This window comes from Cydia amplana, chromosome 18 (genome assembly GCF_948474715.1).
Source record: "Cydia amplana chromosome 18, ilCydAmpl1.1, whole genome shotgun sequence".
Classification (NCBI taxonomy): domain Eukaryota; kingdom Metazoa; phylum Arthropoda; class Insecta; order Lepidoptera; family Tortricidae; genus Cydia; species Cydia amplana.
The window spans coordinates 1,785,416-1,808,666 of NC_086086.1; the positions used below are offsets into that span (position 1 = coordinate 1,785,416).

Consider the following 23,251-nt stretch of genomic DNA (forward strand, 5'->3'; position numbering starts at 1 on the left):
TAACAACAATAGGATAATATTTTATTTTATCCTTTTTTAAGCCGGTTTTAAAAAGTGTTAATAATTTGTTAAAGAAATGACTATTAAGTTGTTATTGTTATCGTTTTTTTACACGTCACGTCATATTATCAACCGAGAGGGTTCAAGGAGAATAGATATCCGTTGAACTTAAAGATTGTGTGATGTTTTCACAACATTTTTACTTTCTATCACTCTTAGGTTGATGAGCATAGTTCATGTGCACTCAAACACTGAACTGCTGTTCTAGCTATTCCATTTAAAAATGTGTTTCTTAAACTATAAATTTCTTATATTTCTTGCGGGTATTAGTTTTAGTCATTGTGTTACAATTGGTGAAGTAACTGATAAGGGTGAATGGAGTCTTAAACATGAGCTTTCTATCCCATTTACCATTAAAGACAAACATTACATGGCTCTTACGGAAAACATTGGTTCATCAGAGAGTTGCTAGAAGACGGAAGAATAGGTCCAGAGACAGATGCTGGTGTGTGGGAACATTTTTAGGGTTCCGTAGCCAAATGGCAAAAAACGGAACCCTTATAGATTCGTCATGTCTGTCTGTCTGTCTGTCTGTCCGTCTGTCTGTCCGTCTGTCTGTCCGTCTGTCTGTCCGTCCGTATGTCACAGGCACTTTTCTCCGAAACTATAAGAACTATACTGTTGAAACTTGGTAAGTAGATGTATTCTGTGAACCGCATTAAGATTTTCACACAAAAATAGAAAAAAACAATAAATTTTTGGGGTTCCCCATACTTCGAACTGAAACTCAAATTTTTTTTTTCATCAAACCCATACGTGTGGGGTATCTATGGATAGGTCTTCAAAAATGATATTGAGGTTTCTAATATCATTTTTTTCTAAACTGAATAGTTTGCGCGAGAGACACTTCCAAAGTGGTAAAATGTGTGTCCCCCCCCCCCCCTAACTTCTAAAATAAGAGAATGATAAAACTAAAAAAAATATATGATGTACATTACCATGTAAACTTCCACCGATAATTGGTTTGAACGAGATCTAGCAAGTAGTTTTTTTTTAATACGTCATAAATCGCCTAAATACGGAACCCTTCATGGGCGAGTCCGACTCGCACTTGGCCGCTTTTATACTAAGGCAGTGTCATACTCCCTAGATGAAGATCATGACTGCAGGGGTTTTCTGTACCTTATCAGTAATCAAAATTCTTGGGTCATCCACGAACTGCTGCCCAGTGGAAAAATGGGTGAGAAAACGGACTATGGCATACTGGATTCAATGCCTTCAGTGATATTTCCGTTAAAAATCTACGGTGAACATTTTATCTTCCGCCAAATTGATCATGATTGGTCTATTCATAAAATAAAATCAGGTGGTAAAATGGGTTCCCAAACGGACGGCGGGACCTGGAATAGCATTTATACGGTAGCATTCACATAATCACATTATATCTATGGTTTCACTACCGATGCTAATTACCTACTACTTTATTCAAGAATTACTACCATATGGCAGACTGGGTGATGTAACAGTTACACAACATTGGAATGATATACATATCTCCAGACTCTCCATCAGTTACCCATTTAGTATGAATAGCAAAATCTATTTGTAGTTAGTACTCACAAACACAAGGGGAACAAGTATAGATACGAGGGGTATTCAAAATATTCTCGGTATGAGAATGAAAACAAACAAGTACGAAAAGTTTGATATTTTTATTTTTCAATATACTCCCCCCCTATGTTCATACACTTAAAAGATCGATCAATTATTTTTTTTAATCCCTCGTAAAAATATTTTTTATCTTTCGTGTAAAAATGCTCCTCCACTGCCGCCTTCAATGCTTCATCGTCAGAAAATTTATTTCCACGCAGATCCTTTTTAAGATTGGGGAGCAAAAAGAAGTCGCTGGGGGCTAAGTCCGGACTATACGGTGGGTGAGTAACAGTTTTAAACCCACGTTCAACAATAGCTGCCTTGGCAATATGAGCAGTATGGACGGGGGCGTTGTCATGCAGAAGCAGAATACCTTTGGTTAACTTTCCTCGCCTCTTTTCTTTAATTACATCCTTTAATTGACGTAGAATGTTAGCGTAGTACTGTCCTGTGATATTTACACCTTTTTCTTTATAATCGATTAGTAATACTCCTTCACAATCCCAAAATATCGTGGCCATGACCTTGCCAGCTGAAGGGATGACCTTGAACTTCTTGGGATGAGCTGAACCCTTAATGTGCCACGGCATGGACTCTTGTTCACTCTCTGGGTCATAATGATGAACCCAGGTTTCATCTCCAGTAACTATTCTTTGCAGCACCTCATCAGGATTTTCACCGCACAGGTCAATAAAATCGGAACAACAAGCTACACGCATGTCTTTTTGAAGCCGAGTCAGCATTCGCGGAACCCATCTTGCACTTACTTTTGACATATTAAGATGGTCATGTATAATATCATGTACGGTACCAATAGAGAGATTGGTTACTTGTGCTATAGATTTTACCTTCACTCGACCATCTTCCAATATAAGTTTTTCCACTTTATCAATATTTTCTTGTGAAGTAGCTACTACAGGCCGGCCAGGTCTAGGGTCATCTTCAATACTCTCCCTTCCGCGTTTAAACTCGCTTGACCACTTTTGAATGGTAGATAAAGAAGGAGCAGACTCACGGTAAACACAATCCATTTCCTCTTTTATGGTTTTTTGATTTTTACCCTGTTTTGTCAAGAATTTTATCACGCATCGATGTTCTAATTTAGTTAACATTGTCAATTCGCACAGGATGTTCATGTTTGTTCAGCAATTGCAGAAAAACAAAAGACTATCTCGGTTCGAATTATACTTTTTTTTAATGTCAATGAATAAACCTTAGCGGCCAGTAACGAAAGAAATTTTAGAAGAGGTCGTAAGATATCAATACCGAGAATATTTTGAACGCCCCTCGTATGGCTCGTTACGTCACCAGTAGCTGGGATCGACACATCCGCTCTCACCAACGGCTCTCACGTGACTGTCGCCCCACCACCCGTGAACCCGAGACTACGTTATCCCTACTGTAGCTCAATGACACAAACACTACATCCCTTCCTTATTACAATTTTATTAAAAGAAATCGGTTTACATTTGCATCAATAATCACAAGAACTTTATTAGTTTCCATTCGTACTTATACATTGTCTTTAATTTATCTCTTCATTTACTTCCCCCTCATTTTGATTGTCTTTTGTATCTCCTTCATCTTCGTTTCTAACTTTCCATTCACCTTCCACTCTTTTTAAGTGAATCACATTTCGTCTAAGTGTCTGGCCAGTTTCCTCGTTCCTTATTATCACATCTCCACCTTCCGCTCGTTCCACAACATGAGGGGTTGCTTTAAAGTTTGCCGACAATTTATTTTTCTTTTCCATTTCTTTAACATACACTTTGTCACCTTCTGTAAATGGCGCCTCCTCTGCTCTTCTCTTCCTGTCCCCATACTCTTTCCCTTTCGCCTTATGTATTGTGTCTCTGTCTCTCACCTCGGAATCGTCTAATCCATGTTCGTTGTATAATAAGGATGGCACTTTGTCCTTATTTTGTCTATTGAAAAATAGTTCGGCAGGTGTTTTTCCCGTTACTGAATGCGGTGTCGAATTGTACATCATTAAGTACTCTATTACAGCTTCTTTAGGATCTTTCTTTTGAATTTCACTTATCTTTAGCCTTTTGACTATATCTCGGTTTTGGCGCTCTACTTCTCCGTTCTGCTGTGGCCAATAGGGAATGGTGTTAAACAACTTTATATTGCACTGTTTGCAATATTCCTTAAATTCCTCACTTACAAATTGACGGCCGTTGTCTGCTGTAATAGAAGTGGGGTAACCGAGACGGCTGAAGATTTCTTTCAATAATTTTATAATCTGTGAGCTCGTAATGACCTTGGTAAATTTAATCTCTTTGTATCTGCTGTAGTAATCGATAACTACGAGTAAATAATCATTATTTGGTAAAGGACCGAGCAGGTCCATTGCGATGTCAACCCAGGCAGCAACTGGAAGTTCACGGCGCTTCATAGGCACTGGAGGAGTAGGCAGTCCCACCAAGGTACACCCTTTACATTGTTTTACCTTGGACTCTGCATCTTTATCTATGCGCGGCCACCACACCTTTGACCTCAAGCGACCTTTCATCGCCGCTATCCCTGGGTGACCTTCATGGGCCGCTTCCAGAACACTGTTTCTTAAATCTTTCGGTATTACAATCCGACTGCCACGCAAGAGAACATTATCATAAAAGCAAAGCTCCGATTCAAAAACTTTATATTCTTTTACAGATTCGTGCCATTCATTACTATAAATTCCTTTTTTGACATTCCTTATTTCAGGGTCGTTTTCCGAGCTTCTGGTAATAGCATGCATAGAAACAGCGTAGGGACGAGCTTGCTCCACTATCTGATGGACATAATCTTCAATAGTACCTGATGGTATGTTAGAGTAAGTACAAAGTCGAGACAGGGGGTCGGCAATGTTAACTTTGCCTGGTTTGTAACGCACGTCAAATCGATAGGTCTGTAATCGTAGCACCCAACGCTCAACCCGGGCACACGGCTTTGACTTAGGACCAAACAAGAATTCCAGTGGCTTATGATCCGTGATCAGATCGAATTTCTTGCCAAACAAGAAGATACTGAAGTGTTCGACAGCCCAGACTAAAGCAAGCGCCTCTTTTTCCGTTTGGCTGTATTTTCGTTCCAAAGTTGATAGCGTTCGATTACCATAGGCAATTATCCTCGGGCCTCTGCTATCTTTCTGGATCAGGATAGCTCCTAAGCCAACTGGACTTGCATCTGCGATAACTTGAGTTTCATCTTTGGCATCATAATAACCCAATGTCTTGACTGTAGATAACGCTTGTTTTAACTGACGGAATGCTTGATCTTGTTCTCCAGTCCATAAGTCCTCAATACTAGCCTTTTTCGCTACCTTAAGTCTCAACAAAGCTTTTAATGGTTCTGTCATGGTTGCAAGATTAGGCAGCCATTTGTTAATGTAATTGACCAAGCCCAAAAAGCTTTGGAGTTCTTCAATTGTTTTCGGGGTTCGAAAATCTTCAATGCTGGTCATATATTTTTTTAATGGTTTAACACCATCAGGCGTTAGTTCGTGTCCGAGAAAATTGATTTTCTGTACCTTATATACACACTTGGCTTCATTCAGTAGTACATTATTTTCCTTTAAGGTCTTGATCACCTTTTCAAGTCGTTCATCATGCTGTTTTTCGTCTTCTCCGAAGATCAAAATATCGTCGATGAAATTTATTACTCCTTCTAGTCCCGTTAACATTCTCTCCAGTATTTTCTGGAATAACTCTGGTGCGCACGTGATACCAAACATTAATCTCTTATAACGATATAACCCCTTTGATGTGATGAACGTCGTCAGATGTCTAGAATTGGGATGAATTTCCACTTGATGGAAAGCATTTTTAATGTCTAGTTTCGAAAAGTATTGTCCTTTTTTTATTTTTGGTAATAGGCTGTCCATACAAGGCAGAGGATGATTTTCCCTCAAAATTGCCTGGTTGGCACGCCGCATATCAATGCAAAGACGTAGGTCATCATTGTCTTTTAAAATTGGTACTACTGGTGAAATCCATGCAGAGGGGCCATGGACTTCTTCAATAATGTCACTATCGAGTAATTCCTGTATTTTGCGTTCTACTTTCTCCTCGATAGGAATTGGTATACGTCTATAAGGCTGTGATACAGGTTTGCACGTCTCGTCAATAGGGATTTCAATAAGAACGTCTTTGAATTTCGGAAATGGCTTGTACGTTTGCTCAATCTCGTTCACCTCCATGCCTAGTTTCAAAACTCCTAAACGAATGGCTGTGGTTTTTCCTAATAGATCTCTAGAACCCCCGTTGACCACGTATACAACTGCTTGTTCAGCTTTCCCATTCGTTTCAATAATTGTTTGGAAAGTCCCTTTTATATCCAATGGTATTTTACCACCATAGGGGTACAAAGTTATGTCTGCTCCTTCTTTATGATTGGTCAGCTTTACTTGATTTTGTTTTAACATGTCCCAAGTCTTATTCGTAATAAGGTTAAACTTGCACCCCGAATCTATTAAAAGACATACTTTGACTCCCCCAACTACGCATTCTATGGTTGCATCATCGTTCACGTTGAAAATGTAATGGACATTTTCGGGTTTAGCTCCGTCTTCAATAAAATTTACTTTCTTTTCATCTCTGCTTCTTTTAATTTTCCTATCTTCCTCTTGGCTGGTTTCAATCTTTCGTTTTTGAGGTTTACTTCTACACAACGCGCTAAAATGCCCTACTTTTTCACAAGAGTGACATTTTTTTCTTTTTGCCGGACATTCCTGATTTGGTAAAGTATGCGTATTATAGCCACACCTTCCACATTTTTGAGTTCTTGGTTTATTGAAACTCGGTTTGCTTGAACGATTCAAAATCGCGTTAACGTCGGAATTGTTAGTTGACGCATTTTTATTTTGACCATATCCTTCCAGCTGATACCCTACCGCTTCCAGTGTATTAGCTTCTGTAATTATTTTGTCTAAAGTGGCATTGTCTCCTAAGGTCAATATTTTTTTTCTTAGCTCTGAAGACGAACATTTATCTACGATTTGATCAATCAAGTTTTCATCTGTAGACGTAAAATCGCATTTGCTAGCTTGATTTCTCAACCTAACTACAAATTTCTCAAACCTTTCGCCGTCCTCTTGTTTGATTTGGCGAAACAGGTGCCTTTCGTAAATTTTATTTTTCTTAGGAAGGAAGTATCCATCCAGTTTCTCAATAGCAGTTTTGAAAACATCGACATTTTCAGAAGCTTCAACATATGCTCCTGGCACATTATAAACAATTTCTTGTAACTCAGATCCACCCAAAAGTAACAAAGTAGCTCGCTTCTTCTCTACACTTTTAATTTCAGTCGCATCCAGGTAGATTTGTAGCGACCTTTTCCACCTTTCCCAACGCAAAGCGATTGTGGCGTTGTCACCTTCGAGATCAAGTTTCTCGGGAGGTGGAAGTAAATTTGCCATGTTTGGAGTATATTTGGGGCGACCTGAAACCAAAAGTTACCTATGGACCACACAGTCAACAAACGTAGGTATGATTTACATTTTTTTTTTTTTTTTTTTTGAAGCCCCATACTGCCTTAATTCGTACTATTTCACATTGGTGCAATTACCTATTATAGTGTATTTTACGTACGTATTTCACTGCCCACAACACGCTTACGCACGGTTTACAATTTCATGAAGGCCCGTACTGCCTATACATACATACTTACGCAAGGTTTACAATTTCATGAAGGCCCGTACTACCCATACACACACATTTACGCACAGTTTACAATTTCATGAAGGCCTGTACTGCCCATACACACACTTACGCACGGTTTACAATTTCATGAAGGCCCGTACTGCCTATACACACACTTACGCACGGTTTACAATTTCATGAAGGCCCGTACTGCCCATACACACACTTACGCACGGTTTACAATTTCATGAAGGCCCGTACTGCCTATACATACACGCTTACGCACGGTTTACAATTTCATGAAGGCCCGTACTGCCTACGCATACATACGCACTTACGCACGGTATATGTTTGCACGTCGTACTGACAAAATAATCTGCTGTTTGAACAAGTACTGTAAATAGCGGTTTTCTTTTCTTTTTCTTTTTTAACCAATATTTTATCCATCATCCCACAAGACACAACAACATAGATTAGGTTAGGTTAGGTTAGTATCTCATTGCTAAAAAACTAACATGATTAGGTATATTTACTCATCAGCATAGTTACACATCGGTAAGTATGCACAAACGTTTATTACGGTCAATATGGACAGCATGGTTAAATAAAATAGAATTAACTTTGCTATAGAAAAGATGTAATAGGTAATTAATGCACCCGTCTATTATCAGTGTAATAAAACTAGTGATGACGTAGCCAACTAGTTATTCAAAATCATATTTCACTGCAATCATCAAATATCTGATGTGACACTGTTTACTCAATCCGTCCAATATACATCTAATAGATACAATTTATATAAGTTGCTTTGTTTACTTCAAGCTACCAACAAAATTTTATGTTACTGCTTTTTTTTTTGTAACTGATTATCCATTAGATGGCTTGAATTCGTGTTATCTACTCAATTATGTTCCCTGAGCGTGTAGTTAAATAGAAATCGCAGTATAGTTAGCCATAATACTTAACGTAAACAAGCTAACCTCTAACCCTCCTTTCCTTTGTGAAAATGTATCTACTCAAAATATATATTTCCACTGACCTTTTTTTCTCGTCGCCACATGTAGTTAGTACTCACAAACACAAGGGGAACAAGTATAGATATGGCTCGTTACGTCACCAGTACGGTTACCATCAGTTTGTCACTGACATAAACGCCGTCGAGAACGTAATTTACTCTCTATACATCTCGTTTGCACTAATATGCGAGTGCGAGCGAGATGTATAGAAAGTAAATTACGTTCTCGACGGCGTTTATGTCAGTGAAAAACTGATGGTAACCGTACAGTAGCTGGGATCGACACATCCGCTCTCACCAACGGCTCTCACGTGACTGTCGCCCCACCACCCGTGAACCCGAGACTACGTTATCCCTACTGTAGCTCAATGACACAAACACTACACTATTTTTATGCTTTAAACGACAAAAACAATTGGTTCATACGAGAATTAAGGCTGGCGTCCACTAGACTCGCCGAGTCGAGTCGAAACTCGAAACGCGTAGCCGCAGAAATTCGCCTGACGAGCAATACGCGCGGAGATTCGAATCGGCGCGCCGCGGCTCTTCGTCAATGGACGCAGTTGCATTAGAAAATATAGGAGGCGAATTATTGCGATTCGATTCGATTCGCCTCGGCGAGTCTAGTGGACGCCAGCCTTTACTGTCCAATGGAAAAGTGGGATCCGAGAAGTCGACAGGCACTTGGCCAGTATATTATTCAGTGTCTTTCCTTTTCCATGTTAAGGGAAAACTATTTTTGTATGGTCTACACTCTACACAACTATTATTGGAAAATTTGGGAAATTGTGGTCTCCGATGAAACTACGAATGATGAATAACTACGTCATTCGAATTTAGAGGAATTATTATTAGGCAACTGTTGAAGGTAAAATTTACGTGACAAATACCTAATGAAAAGATAACAGTACCTACCTTTGAGCAGCAATCTTGATACAATAAACATTTAAGAGGAAATTTAATTTGGAGTATTATTGATATTTCACTTATACCTACCTGAAAATTTTCTACTGCTTTGCGCGTTAAATATTTAAAAGTTGAAATTAAAATTGGGTACTTATTGTTTGTTTTTATTTATTTATTTTACCTATTAGATTACCTACTTATTTTATCTAAGTTTTCAAAGTTTAAGGCTGCCTGTCCATTACAGCGGAGCGAGCCACAGGAGCGGTGAGCGGGATAACAATTCACCAATATAATTGGTCGATATTTATCTCGATCACCGTTCCGGTCCAGTGGATGGTAGCCTAAAGATGACATGTGCTGGGACAGTGAAGAGCAATCGAACGTCTATCCTTAGATCAATATCTTAAAGAATTAGGCGCTTAAACTGTATTTATGTACCTTTTAAGCTTTTATTTTGAAATTATAATTACTTATAAAAATAACATTGGCCATTCGGCGCGGTAATGATACTAATGATGCCAGTGTGATGGGGACATTTGAGTTACGTATATACGATTCGTAACCGTTATTTTATTTAACTTTAATTTTATTCTTATTAAACTGACGAAGCTAGTTGCGGATATTTAATATTAAACTGGATTATTTTTAAGGTTTGGGTTTGGTTATTTTATAAATTCAGTAGGTATATAACATTAATGTTCATAATAATTCATATATTGAAAAAGGTAGTGCATGTACCAGGTTCATACAAAACTGTTCAATATATAGATAGATAGATAAAAACTTTATTGCAAAACATTATCGTGACAAAAAAATTGGACTTATGATAAGAATAAAACTAAAACTTATGTCTAAGTAGGTACTATACTAAACTAATTACTAACTAACTACATACTAGGTTTGTTTTTTTGTCACGACTGTGTAGTCGCGAAAAGGCGCCGACTCGGCATGTGCTGCAGCACTGCTGCCACAGCGCTGGTATTCTGCCGGGACCTAGCAGTGCGCGCGCAAACTCACGGTATCATCAACCACCAGTGACAAAAATTACTAAAAAGTTATACTAGTCCGTTTTCTACTGGGAAACAGTATGACATTTTGGGGTACAGCAATGCCACTTGGCACGAATGCCACACACGTCATCATTATTAGGGTTCCGTACTAAAAAGGTAAGGTAAAGGTACTTTATAGACCCTTATAATATTTATACCTATATGTCTGAATTTACATACTTATTTGTAATTCTTATACAGCCATGGGCGTCTCACTCTAATTATATTATAACGAATTTATAAAGATCAATTCATAACCAGTTATATTAAACATTATTCAAAATTCGCAGGCGCGCTGGATAAAGCGTCTTTGAATTCGGTACAAAATAGCGGCTTTTGTTACGGAGAAGCGAACCGAAAACCGTGACAAATTAATTTAATAAACGACAAGCCTTTGAACCCGGCTCCGCCTCTTGTAGGGTTATACAAAAATTCAATATTGAAACATCGCCTTTCGGCGTCATGATACTTTCCGGTTTTGTAATCACAAGTAATAAATATTTATGGCTTCTATTAGTGCGTTTCTAACCAAATTTACTTGGTAGAATTCGGATATACCAACCTAGTGGCCACCTGGGGAGAGAGCGGGTCGGGGATTTCACATAAGTAGGTATAGCTAATATTACCTACGCATTTGAATGCAGGGTTTATCACGATGTTTTCCTTGACCAAAAAGTTAGAGGTAAAAATATTAAATGATATTTAGCACATAACTTCCGAAAATCTCATTAGTAGATATGAGCTAGATTCTAGATTCACCAGGCGTATTATGGATGGCTTTATCCACGTGATAAAATAAGTGTCCCTTTTTAAGACCACACAATTAAAAGAGACGGACGCCATCTTTATCACGCTGTCAAGAGTCACGTAGATAAATACAACCATCATATCCGTAAGTACAGGACTGAAAGTCGGAACCAGTCGGCCCAAAGTGTATATACAAGTAGGTATATTTCCTTTAAGTTTCCATAAAGTTTGCGTTGATACCTAGACACCTACCCATAGATATTGGACCTAAGCCAGCCACAAAATCTTTAGATTTATCTGTGCGATAAAACTGCATTCGGAGAGTAAGTAGTGTTAAGAGGGCTCAGAAATGAGACAAAACTTGAACTTAAAGTTATTTATTTTCGTGATCGTTAACTCAAAGGCTCAGTCGACGGTACGTATGCGCTGCGAGGCGGGTGGCGGGCAAATGGACGAGTTGACTCTTGCGCTGCGGCGTCTGCGGGGCGCGGCGCCGGTGGGGGGGGAAGCTCCGCCGGCGGGGCGACAGCCACCGGAGTCCACCTTCTCTTACAGTCGTCCATCCTGATGGTAATACGTCCCCGGATTACCTGAAATTCATATAATTCCTATAGTGAAGGTCAGAGGAACGTAACAAATGAATGAGTATCCAGCCGGCCTCAAATCTGACTGATCTTAGCCTGCTGGCCATGAACGTTGTCTAACTGACCTCGCTCACGAGGCGGACTTTTCAAATCTTTTTGATCTCAAACCTATCTGGTCTTAACCTTTCTGGTCATAGGCTCCATCTGTCTGATGATTCTGAGCCTACGAGATCTAGAAAGTAAATACTTTGTATTTTTGTTATCAAACCAATCTGATCTGACTATAGACTCCATCTATCTGATGATCCTGAGCCCATAAAATGAACACGATATAGTGTAAACAACGGAATTTCACTGAAAAAGACCGTAGCGTAGTGTACCAATAACTCTGAACTTTGAATTCTAAATTGGTAAAATCCAGCGTTCCAAATATAATAAAATAAAACATTTAACTAACCTTGTATTCGACATGACCTCCAGGCCATTTTTATACTTATTTTACGTTAATGAATGATTAAATAACAAAATCTGTTTAAGTATGGCAATAGTATTTATCCAACAACATCAATCTCTCTCTTTTTTTTTCTTAATGTTTTATAGCAAAACACAACAAAAATAATAATTGACTAAACAATCAGATCACCGACATAAATTAAGATTATTTTATAATCACATGTTAACTTAGGATTACAACAATGTTTCATACGTTCTATTTGGAAATTGAAATAGTCAAAACAGCTTGATAATCAAAAATCACATTTTTTCGTATTTATTTATAGACAGAAAATATCACTCAATTTTCGGATTCATCATCATCCGTATCACTTTCTAAATCAGAGTTCGCTTGTATTCTAAACGGTTTCATTTTATCCGCGGCTATAACATTACGATATTTACGTCCACGAGAATTAAGCGATTCAACCTCGTATCGATCATTCGGATATACCCTCGTAACCTTGTAAGGACCTGCGTACTTGTCAACTAATTTCCCACTAGTTATACCCTTTTTCAATACTCTACGTTCAACTTGAACTAAATCATTAATTTCAAATTTTAAAGCCGAAATTCGATTACGATCGTAACGGGTTTTCATGTAAGTCGCGTTCGAGTGTAAGCGGTCAGCCACCTCTTTACGAATCTTATCAGCGTCGGAAATCTGTTGATGTGGAAAAGAGACTTCGAGAGGAAATCGAGGCCTAAATGAAAATACTAAACTTTCGGGACTCTGTCTTGTGGAATTATTAATCGTCGAGTTAATACCACGTTGCACCTGAGACACATAGTCTTCCCAAGCATCGTGCTTGTCTCCAATACAAGCAGTGAGAGACTGTAAAACGGTTCTATTAACGCGCTCAACCTGTCCATTCGCGCGGGGACAAGCAACAGCGTTCATGACATGTTTTATATGTCGACTGGTGCAATAATTTGCCATCTGCTGACTGGCAAAACATTTACCCCGATCACTTATAATACGAATGGGTCGACCAAATACTTTCTCAAGTAATGCCAAAGTGGTTAACACGTGTTCTGCCTTCGTATTTGGTACTGGCTCTAACCAAGCGTACTTAGAAAACCCATCAACTGCTAACAAAAGATAAGTGTTACCCTCTTTCGACTCGCAAAATGGACCTAAATGATCGACGTGAATTGTCTCAAATGGTTGGTTTCCTTTATCAATAGGATTTAGTTTACCACGTTGAATACCTGTTGGTTTCTTTGCAAATTGACAGGAAATACAACTTTTAATATATTTTGTGACAAACCGACGTAATTTTTCAAACCAATATTTTCTTTTTATTAGCTCTATGACCTTTTCTTCACACATATGACCGTTGTCATCATGAAACATTTTAACCATACGCCACCTCACAGACTTAGGTATTACTATTCTCTTTTTGCCCTCCAAAACTTTGCACAATAATCCGTCGGTTATACAATATTCTTTTTTGATATCCTTATTCGCGGTTTCACTCTTCAAATCATGTATAATGGTATTTAATTTAGGATCAGCTTGTTGCACAGCCGTAACCCAAGTCGTTTGATCAATATGAAGCACTGATTCAACTGGGTTTCGGCTAAGCGCGTCAGCGTGTTGCATTTGTTTCCCTGGACGGTAGGTAACTTTAAAGTCATATTCTAATAATTCTAGCCACCATCGACCTATCCGGGGAATCATATCACGCTTAGTCCATGTCGTGCTTAAGGCATTACAATCGCTCACAACCGTGAAAGGTTTTCCCAATAAATAAACCCGAAACTTCTTTAAGCTCATGACCACCGCAAGCGCCTCGAGCTCATACGAGTGATACTTGCTCTCAGCCTGTGTTGTTTGTCGACTCGCATAAGCTACGGGCTTAAACTCTCCATTCGGTTGTTTTTGCATAAGAACTCCTGCAAGCCCAATTGCTGATGCGTCTGTGTGAACTTGTGTTTCAAACTCCTCATTATATATGGCCAATACCGGATGTGAAACTAAAATCGATTTTATTTTGTTAAAAGATTCGTCTTGAGATTTTTCCCAAAGCCACTGCGCATCTTTTTTAAGAAGCATTGTTAATGGACGTGAAATCAATGCAAACGAAGGTATAAATCTTCTAAAGTAACTGGCTAATCCGATGAATTGCCTTAGCTGGTGAACTGTGCTAGGTTTGGGAAAATTCTCAACCGCTTCCAACTTCTTTGATGAAGGTCGAATTTCACCCTCCGCAATGTCAAATCCGAGGTACTCAATCTGAGTTTTAAGGAACGCACACTTTTCTTTGCGCAACGTCAGACCTGTCGATGATATCAAACTAAGTAATTGTTCGAGTCTCTCTAACCCTTCGGAAACTGTCTCGGAGTAACACATTATGTCATCCAAATAAGCCCCAGCAAATTTAAACCTAAGGTTCCCCAACATCTGATTAATAGCCCGTTGGAAAACAGCCGGAGCGTTGGCCAACCCGAATGGGACCCTCTTGTATTGATATTGCCCAAAAGGTGTGACAAATGAAGTGAACTTCCTGCTATCAGGGTGTATCCACAATTGATGATACCCCGAACACAAGTCTAAGGTACTAAAATATTTTTGTCCCCTCAATTTGTCGATTTGGTCCTGTATTAAAGGTAAAGGATACCTGTCTTTTTTAGTAATACTATTAAGGTGCCTATAGTCCACACACATCCTTGGCTCACCATTTTTTTTTGATACAAGTATCACGCGGCTTGCGTATGGAGAGTCACTGGGTTCAATAATATCTTGATCTAGTAAATCATCAACAATTTGTTTAACCTTAGCTTGTTCTTGGGATGACATTCTATACGGCCGGTAGTAGAAAGGCGTTGTACTTGTTAATTCAATAGACATCTCAATATTAGAAGATCCTATCCGGCCCTCATGTCCCGCAAAACAGTGTTCATATTTTTTTAACAAACTTTCTAAATTTTCACGATCTTCACCTGTCAAGTCAGTGTTCAACGTATTGTCCTTAACCGGGTAAGCCCTCGCAACACATTTTGATGCGTAAATCTTTATAGGCGTCAGACTATGACTTATCAGGTTAAGTTCGCCAAAACTTTCGTGTAAACGAATTGGACATCCTAAAACATCTAGCTCTCTACCAGGGGTACGATGATGAGATGGTTTTACCATAACTGTATCACCACTGTGTTCTTTACTATCATCGGCTAATGACACTAACACCTTATTAACGCCTTGGTATAAAGTTGTGTCGTGAACAATGTTTAACTTTAATATCCGGTCAATTGATGTAGGGTTATCAGGTAACGGATCACTACGTTCGGCACAATTTGTGTCTATTTCTTTTATTGTCAGCTGATTGAAAGTCTTAATCACAAGTAGATTGGGTAGCTCAGTAAACGTCCTACCTATTATCATATCAGTATCCTGTACTTCGTCTTCTACCACATAAATTGGCACTGTTGCCGAAACCTGATCTAGCGCAATGAGAGCTGTTAATTCCCCAATAGGTGTTATAAGGCCACCACCGTAAGCTTCAATGCAACGCGATGATCCCTGCGTATACTGCAAGCCCGTACGCGCAACGGCTGTAGCCGTGATAGTGTTAATAGCGCTGCCAAAATCCACGTATGCCATTAACTCAACATTATTTATCATCACAGGTTTATGATATTTTCTGTCATTTACAGCAACATCTGACATTTTAAACAATTTTGGAGGCTTTGTATTTGAGTCTTTCTTGCGAAAACAGTTATCAGTGACATGACCCCACTTGTCGCAATTTGTACAATGTCTCTGCTCTTTGCAATCAGTACTAATGTGTCCATATTTAGAACATCGATCACATTGCTTTACATCGGTTTTTGTGCAATTCGAAGAGAAATGACCTTTATTACCGCATTTATAGCAAGTGATGTCATCGCGCTGAGACTGTTTTCGCGCTATTTTAGATTTACCCGAATCATTATTAACCGAACTATTAACCTTACTTTTATTTGTATAATCAAAACCAGCATCTGTTAAGTATTTCAATAGACTTTTCGTATCACGGCAGGAGGCACCCCGCGCGCCGGCTCTCAACAAAGAATCGTTCAACGTGAAAATAATGACGTCAGTTATAACGTGATCTGGTTGATCACATTTTTTTCCTAGTAATAACTTTTTGTAATAAAAGTCCAAAACGTTTTCATTATTCTCACGTTTTACGGTCACAAAATCATACAATTTTGAGGCTATGCCCCGTCCTTCAGGAAAATCACTTATTAATTTTTGTTTCCACTGGTCCCACGTATAATCAATGTCTTGTTGCGAATTAAACCACAATCGAGCATTCCCGGCAAATTTGTTCGTCATTTGATAAATAAGAAAGCGTTCATTCCAGTTGAATATTTTTGCTAGTGCCTCTAAACGTTTTATCCAAACTTGCGCTGTCATGTCACTTGATGCATCACCGGTAAAAACAGGTATATTATCAGAGCCCGATAATAATTTGTTCATCTGACCTTGTTCCGATGTACAAACTGTGGAAGCGCCGCAGTTAGCTCCCGAGCAAGAGGCCGCTGCAGGTCCAGCTTCTCTTGGTGCACGCCGGGCGAAGGCGGCCGGTACCGGTAGCAGCGGCGACGGGGGAATGGCGTGCTCCCCGCGCGCCCCCGGTGACGTCAGCTCGCCCGCCGACAACATGGCGCCAACGCCGCCAAGTTCTGGGGTAGACATTGCTGTCGGTGGCGTCGTTGACATCGAAGCGCAATCATTTGTTGGGTCTACTGCAATTGAAATGGCAGGAGTATTATTTTTTTGTCCTTTTGACTTATTTTCCACCGCCGCCGAGCCTTGAGCAGATGAATTTACTATTTTTTTCATTAAACGCTCTAATTTGTTAAGCCTCGTATCTAAATCATCATCAATTTTATTCGATTTTCTCCTTTTTGGAGTACGCCCTCTCGATCTACTTCTACTATATCGTTTGGTACGCGAACGTCGTCCAGAGCGCGAACGCTGCCTGGAGCGCGAGCGCGAAGGTGATTCTTTATTATTCATCACAATAAAAATATCTGTAGTGGACGGGTGATGTTTACTTTTTAAAAGTAAGCTCGATCGCACTTCTGAACTGTTAAGAGGGCTCAGAAATGAGACAAAACTTGAACTTAAAGTTATTTATTTTCGTGATCGTTAACTCAAAGGCTCAGTCGACGGTACGTATGCGCTGCGAGGCGGGTGGCGGGCAAATGGACGAGTTGACTCTTGCGCTGCGGCGTCTGCGGGGCGCGGCGCCGGTGGGGGGGGAAGCTCCGCCGGCGGGGCGACAGCCACCGGAGTCCACCTTCTCTTACAGTAGCTACCCAAACTGAGAGATAAAAGTGAAGATTTAGTGACAAAGAGGAAAATATATGTAAAGTCGCTCAAAAATACACAGACCGACACTGGGACTGTTTCTAGGTTCAGTACTTTTGTTTATACCTAAAAATTCGAACATTGAAAACAGCCTTAGGCTAGTATTGGGAAAAAGGAATGTTAAATTAAGCCTGGCAAAAAATCCCTGATGGAAAAATTGGAAATTAAATATCAAAAATTAAGAATGAATTCAAATACACCCGATAGGCACCTACTTACTGGCAAGTAGTACCTATCTAGTTAGTGGCAGTAGCGTGCGAAGGCACTAGTTTTTACTAAAGCGACTGCCACTGATCTTTCAACCCAAGGAAACTAGACCTTATTGGGATTAGTCCAGTTTCCTCACGCTGTTTTCCTTCACCGAAAAGCGACTGGTAATATCAAATGATACGAGTACCTATAAAGTACCTATTATAATAAGTTCCGAAAAGTTCGGATCATTGGTACGAGCCGCGACCTCTGGATTGAATGTCGTACTACGCTCTGACTACTAGGCTACCAGCGGTTTTATCAAAATCATAAACACAATGGTTCTACTACTTCTACATCAATTTAACAGTATCCATATACACATTTTATGAAGTAAATGCAACTTCATTGTTCAAAGAAAAAAAATATGATAAAAGCATTCTTCATAGTAGGAAGCAGTACTTATTACTTGAAAGTAAATTCATTCTACCTTTTGCTTGTTCAAATTCCGAACTTAATAGTGCATAGCAACTCCACACTGCTCACAACGGAAATGGCAAACCTCTTGAGCGTTCGAAAACTTTCTTAAAGCTCCCCCTTTAACGGGATTTTCAATCAAGTCGCACTCTCTTTCGCTTTATCAGTCACAGTCGACAAAAAATCTGCCTATGTACATTGTCTCTATAATCGATTACAAATTGAAACTTTAATCGCATCGGGATAAAGCCGACTTTATCTCGCGCGACAATTCGGCGGAAAAAATCTTGAAGGTGAAATCGGGAGCGCGCGCCATAAAGGCAGTGACTCGAAGCGTTTCGTCAGTTTACAGGCTCCGTAATAAGATATCGAACACTCTATCACGCTAGAAAATGTCTTTATTATGCCCCTTGAAACAAAGCTGGCGCGTTGACGGAAATGTAAGACGGGCGCCATTTATAATGCTAGATTACCAGATATTCAATACCGTATTTATCAAACGTGATTGCGGTTCTGTTTGCGTGATAGTGGGGTTTATTTCAATGTAAAGGGAACTGTGATGAATTAGAGCTGTTATTTCATGCCTAATATCGTGAGCAGTGGTATAAATAAAAACGCTTTTTGAGCTTCCTGTTGGGCTAGGTCTAGTCGATTTGTGTACTACACTGAAAAAATCTTTGCATATATATATCAGTAATAAAATATTATGTAAGTAACTAGTTACTTAGGTACACAAAAACGGGACTGGCGAATTATTATCTGTTAGTTACCTGTTACAAAGTCGGATGTAGGATATTGTCAAAATTTATATTTTTTTATTACCTACTCAATGAGTTCAGCTAATCATTTATATTTTTACACGACTGCCGAAAAAAATATTGTCAGTCTAAGATTGTGCCAATTTTTTTCAATTTAATGTACTTTGTCCTAGAAAGTGACGTTTTCAAAATTGATACGCTAATCGCTAATAGTACGTAGGCCATTTGGTATTTTTCACTCCAAAACACATGTTTTCAAACTACAAGCACCGAACTATAGTGCAAAGAACGCATGTATCTAACATCGCAAACATAATACAAGTGCATTCTAAACCCACTCGCAGCTAGGCCATAGCTCCACCGGCTCTTTAGAAAATTGCTTCCAAACCTTTGTTTGCATCGTGCCAAACGGTTCGGTGACGTCTTTCCCACTAGTTCCGAACTCCGCAAGGGCGAGACGTGTTCCGGGGAAGGTAATTTGTCGCTAAAATCCTTATTTATTGCAACAGCGAAGTTGGATCGGCCTCGGGGGCGAATTCGGAAACTTTACTCCTTTAACTTTGCTCCAGTGAGTACGGACACACTTGAGCACATATTGAGGTTGAATCCTCTATTCTTGTTTCACTTGAATTATGGGGGAATAGTTTAATAGAATTCTGGTAAGAGTTGCGGAACTGTATGGGTCAGTGACTGCATTCTGTAAAACCAATTTAGTTAGAATTTAGTACAGATTGTTCTAAAGTCGGGCCCCTATTTAGAAATGAAGAATTCAATGTCAATTTAACATCAACAGGTCTGGCAACGCGTAAAGCAAGTGAGTGCCGGGAACACAATTTCCATACCATAGGTACCTATTATTTCGATGTTTATAAGCACATTTTAGGCCGTCCGCTGTAATCTAATGATGGACAAAGGATTGCCAGGTCTGTTCGCGTGCCGCCTACATCAACCTAGGTTTTTATGACCTTGACTTGACCAAACCATCTGCCCACCTCTGCACATCCTTCTGCCCCAGCAGGCAGCAGCTATCAGTTCTACGAGTATTTTTTTCATTTTTTTTATGGAGGGGGAATGCATTACGCATACCACCCAGGCCGGGGGACGGACCTTGGTTAATGTGGGACTCCCATACAGGTTTACCCACTAAAACCCCTCTGTTGCCGCCTCACTCCTATACGGCGAGGTCCCAGGAACGACGAGCAATGTGCCTCGCCCAGTGCCACAAGTCTGGCAACTCTTTGAACTACTTATATGGATATTTTACCTAATACGTAACCGTATACCTAACTACGGTCATATGGAATTGTTTGCCTCTTTGTACAAATGGAATTTTGCGTCATCCTCACTGACTTGTTCCCTATAAAATAGGAACGCACAGGACTTATAAACACTACATTGCAACTTCGAAGGAAAAGCTGAAATGTAATCCTCTCTTACCATATTGCACTAAATAGAACTTGAAATTTAGCTCGGAATTTCCTGCATACCGTAAAACGGGGTGAGTAGGTTTCGCGGGGAGAGGTGGGTTATGAATGGGGAGAGAAGGTTTCAGAGGGGGGTGAGAAGGGATTTTCAGGCTATTACTGCTACAAAAATAATGTATTCCAATGTAAAATGGAGCTATAGTAATACGCATAATAAAAAAAATCGATCCAACAATCTTCCAAAATCACCTTTGTATGAAAACCTCTCTCACCCCAAATACGAGGCACTACGGGGTGAGGTGGGTTTCCTCTTTATCGTCAAAGTTATGAAATTGAACTACCCAAAATAAAATAAAAACTAAAATACAAACGTCCGGAACACTTATTATAATTATATACCATTCAGTTTTCATATGTAAAAATAAAATGTTATCGAGGTTTGAATTTTAGTTTTGACCCTACTCACCCCATTTTTGGAGTTCCATTTTGGACGCCGTACCGAGTGGTCGTGCCCAGAGCGAACAAATAAACCTCATAAACGCGCAACGAAACAATAGCACCCATCGCCAGATGGTCGAGCATCGCCGCGCCAACATCTAAGAGCCATCTCGCGCTAAAGCTCTCGGGTCGCTTGCTTACTAAATTACAGAATCCCGTGAAAGTGTTTATAGTTAAGGTTATCAGTGCACCTCAATTATAAAATATTTACGTGTACAAGTGCGTTAATCTGTATGCGGCCCGTGCCTGTGCAAGCCCACCGTGACGATCGTAGGTGCGATCGCTGCTTCATCAACGTCGGTCCAACGTCGAGACGCGGCGTCTGTCGTCCCCGCCTACACCACGGCCAAACTTGGTGAGATCGCTCCGAATCTGCTTGCTCATAGGCTAAAGACGCCCATCAGGCCCTAAACCTAAATCCCTACCCTAGGTAGGCAACCTAACTACGACTAAAGCTAGGCCCATAATACTACCCTAATCTACATAATAACTACTTAGACATATTTTGACGGGTCTACTCTTCGACAATCGCTTGTTAATCCTAAAGAGCCTTAAATAAGCGAATAAATAACATAGGAAGGCACACATATTTACCTTCAACTACCAATTGTTAGTACTCCATAAACGGTATAGTATATAGATCAAGTATTGCACATAGTTTTCCCAGCTTTAATTTATACCAGCACCAACAGGCCACTGTTGGCTTCTACCGACTCATATCGTTTTAGGTAAGGAAGGCAGATCACTTACCTACCAGTTGATTTCAGTTATATCTAGTTTCATCTACCTAATCTTTTTTATTAATAACGCCTTATTTTGCCAGCCTTAATTCCAGTACCTCTAGCCTACCACCATCGAGCTAGCTTTGGCCCAAAGCGCGATTATTTAGTAGGAAAGCTGATTTCATAGCCAATTTAGTCCGTTTTTATTATTCACGAATTTAGTTTGGTGCCATTGTTCCACATTTAATAATATTAAATGATATCCTGAAATGGTAGATTATCCTACCTTAACAAGACATCAATCGTATAGGTGCAGAATAATATATATATGTTGTATTCCAGAGAATCAATTATCATAAAACAAACTATATCGTAACTACTTACACATAACAGGAACGATATTTGGTATTACCTACCTACTTTACTCACAATAACCCGAAGGCATATTGCTCCCCGGAAAGCCCGAAATATCCACATCTGCCGCTCAAAAAAAGGGATTTCTCTCTGCAACTAGTTGAAACAATACCAACGCAACTTATTTGTAAAAGAGTACACATCTGGCACTATTCATAGTAGTTCTACAAAATACGGTCATTAACAGTAATAATTACGCAAGGCACTACCTACGCAAGGGTTGTTTGCCTGCCATTGTCTCCATTTACAGGACACCAGCGTGAACATAATAAAACAGACGGCCACAAAATCCGGGTTCCTTAGACAATTCTATTATGCTGACAATAACGCCAAGATCCTCACAAACTTCATCAAAGAGTCCCGTATGCAATACGAACGAATAATCTTAAGAGACATGCTAAATAAGTCAGGGACAACGCCGAGGCCCAGTAAGATTCGCGATATACTACACGGCAAAACAATAACCAAAAGGATAAAATGCCTACGAATGTGCTACCTAGGACACATCCTAAGACAGCAAAAACCGCACCTCCTAGAAGTAGCATATATAACTATAGAGCCAAAAAACTTGAAGTTGGCAGACCACTCTACACTTGGGAAAACTCGCTGACACAGGACATGGAATATTACACCAGGCATCCATCTGAGTTGATCGACATGGCAGACGACAAAGGCGAATTCATCTAAGCAGCAAGAGAAATAGGTATATCAACTGGACGAAACCGACAGCGAATCAGACGAAGAAGAAACAGCACTTCGAATCGACGAGCAAATGCCACCTCATGAGGACATCGACGCTTGATACAAGATACTACGAAGACCGAAACGGAAACGACGAGCACCATATCACCAACGCTCTCCTTCAACGACATAACCTACCCCACCTATCTTCCAATATTGGCTTGAGGCTGCATAGCCGGCTGATTGTAACTATCCCTCCCCATCCCAGAGCGTGTCACTCCCTTAAAATTTCGTCCCCTGGTATGCCGGCTAGTCCGGAGCGGGCATGTCCCCGGCTGGGTGTGGCGCATTCTTGTCTTGTCTTGTCTTCTTGTCTTGACCCTACTCACCCCATTTTACGGTACTATGATTTGCCAACGCTGGACTGAAGATATCTCCAAAGTTTCATGTTTGCTCGATTTTATGTAATAAAGCTAGCACAGTTCTCAGAATCTAGATTCTAGACCACGAGTATGCTTGCGGTGAGCTGGGAAAGTGTATGAACTAGCGGAAATTGCGTTGTGAGCACTTTGTGGGCAGCAGTGAAGATTTGAAACTAGTGTTCGTTTCCTTTGTTGAAATTGTAAGAATTTCTGTCCATCATCTGTAGGTCTATT

General features: G+C 39.8%; 1 long non-coding RNA gene across 1 annotated transcript in view; it reads right to left on the bottom strand.

Moving 5' to 3' along the window:
• LOC134656295 (uncharacterized) overlaps positions 1-23,251 on the bottom strand; it is a 551,434-nt gene that overhangs the window by 95,175 nt on the left and 433,008 nt on the right. The gene's annotated exons all lie outside the window — the stretch shown is intronic.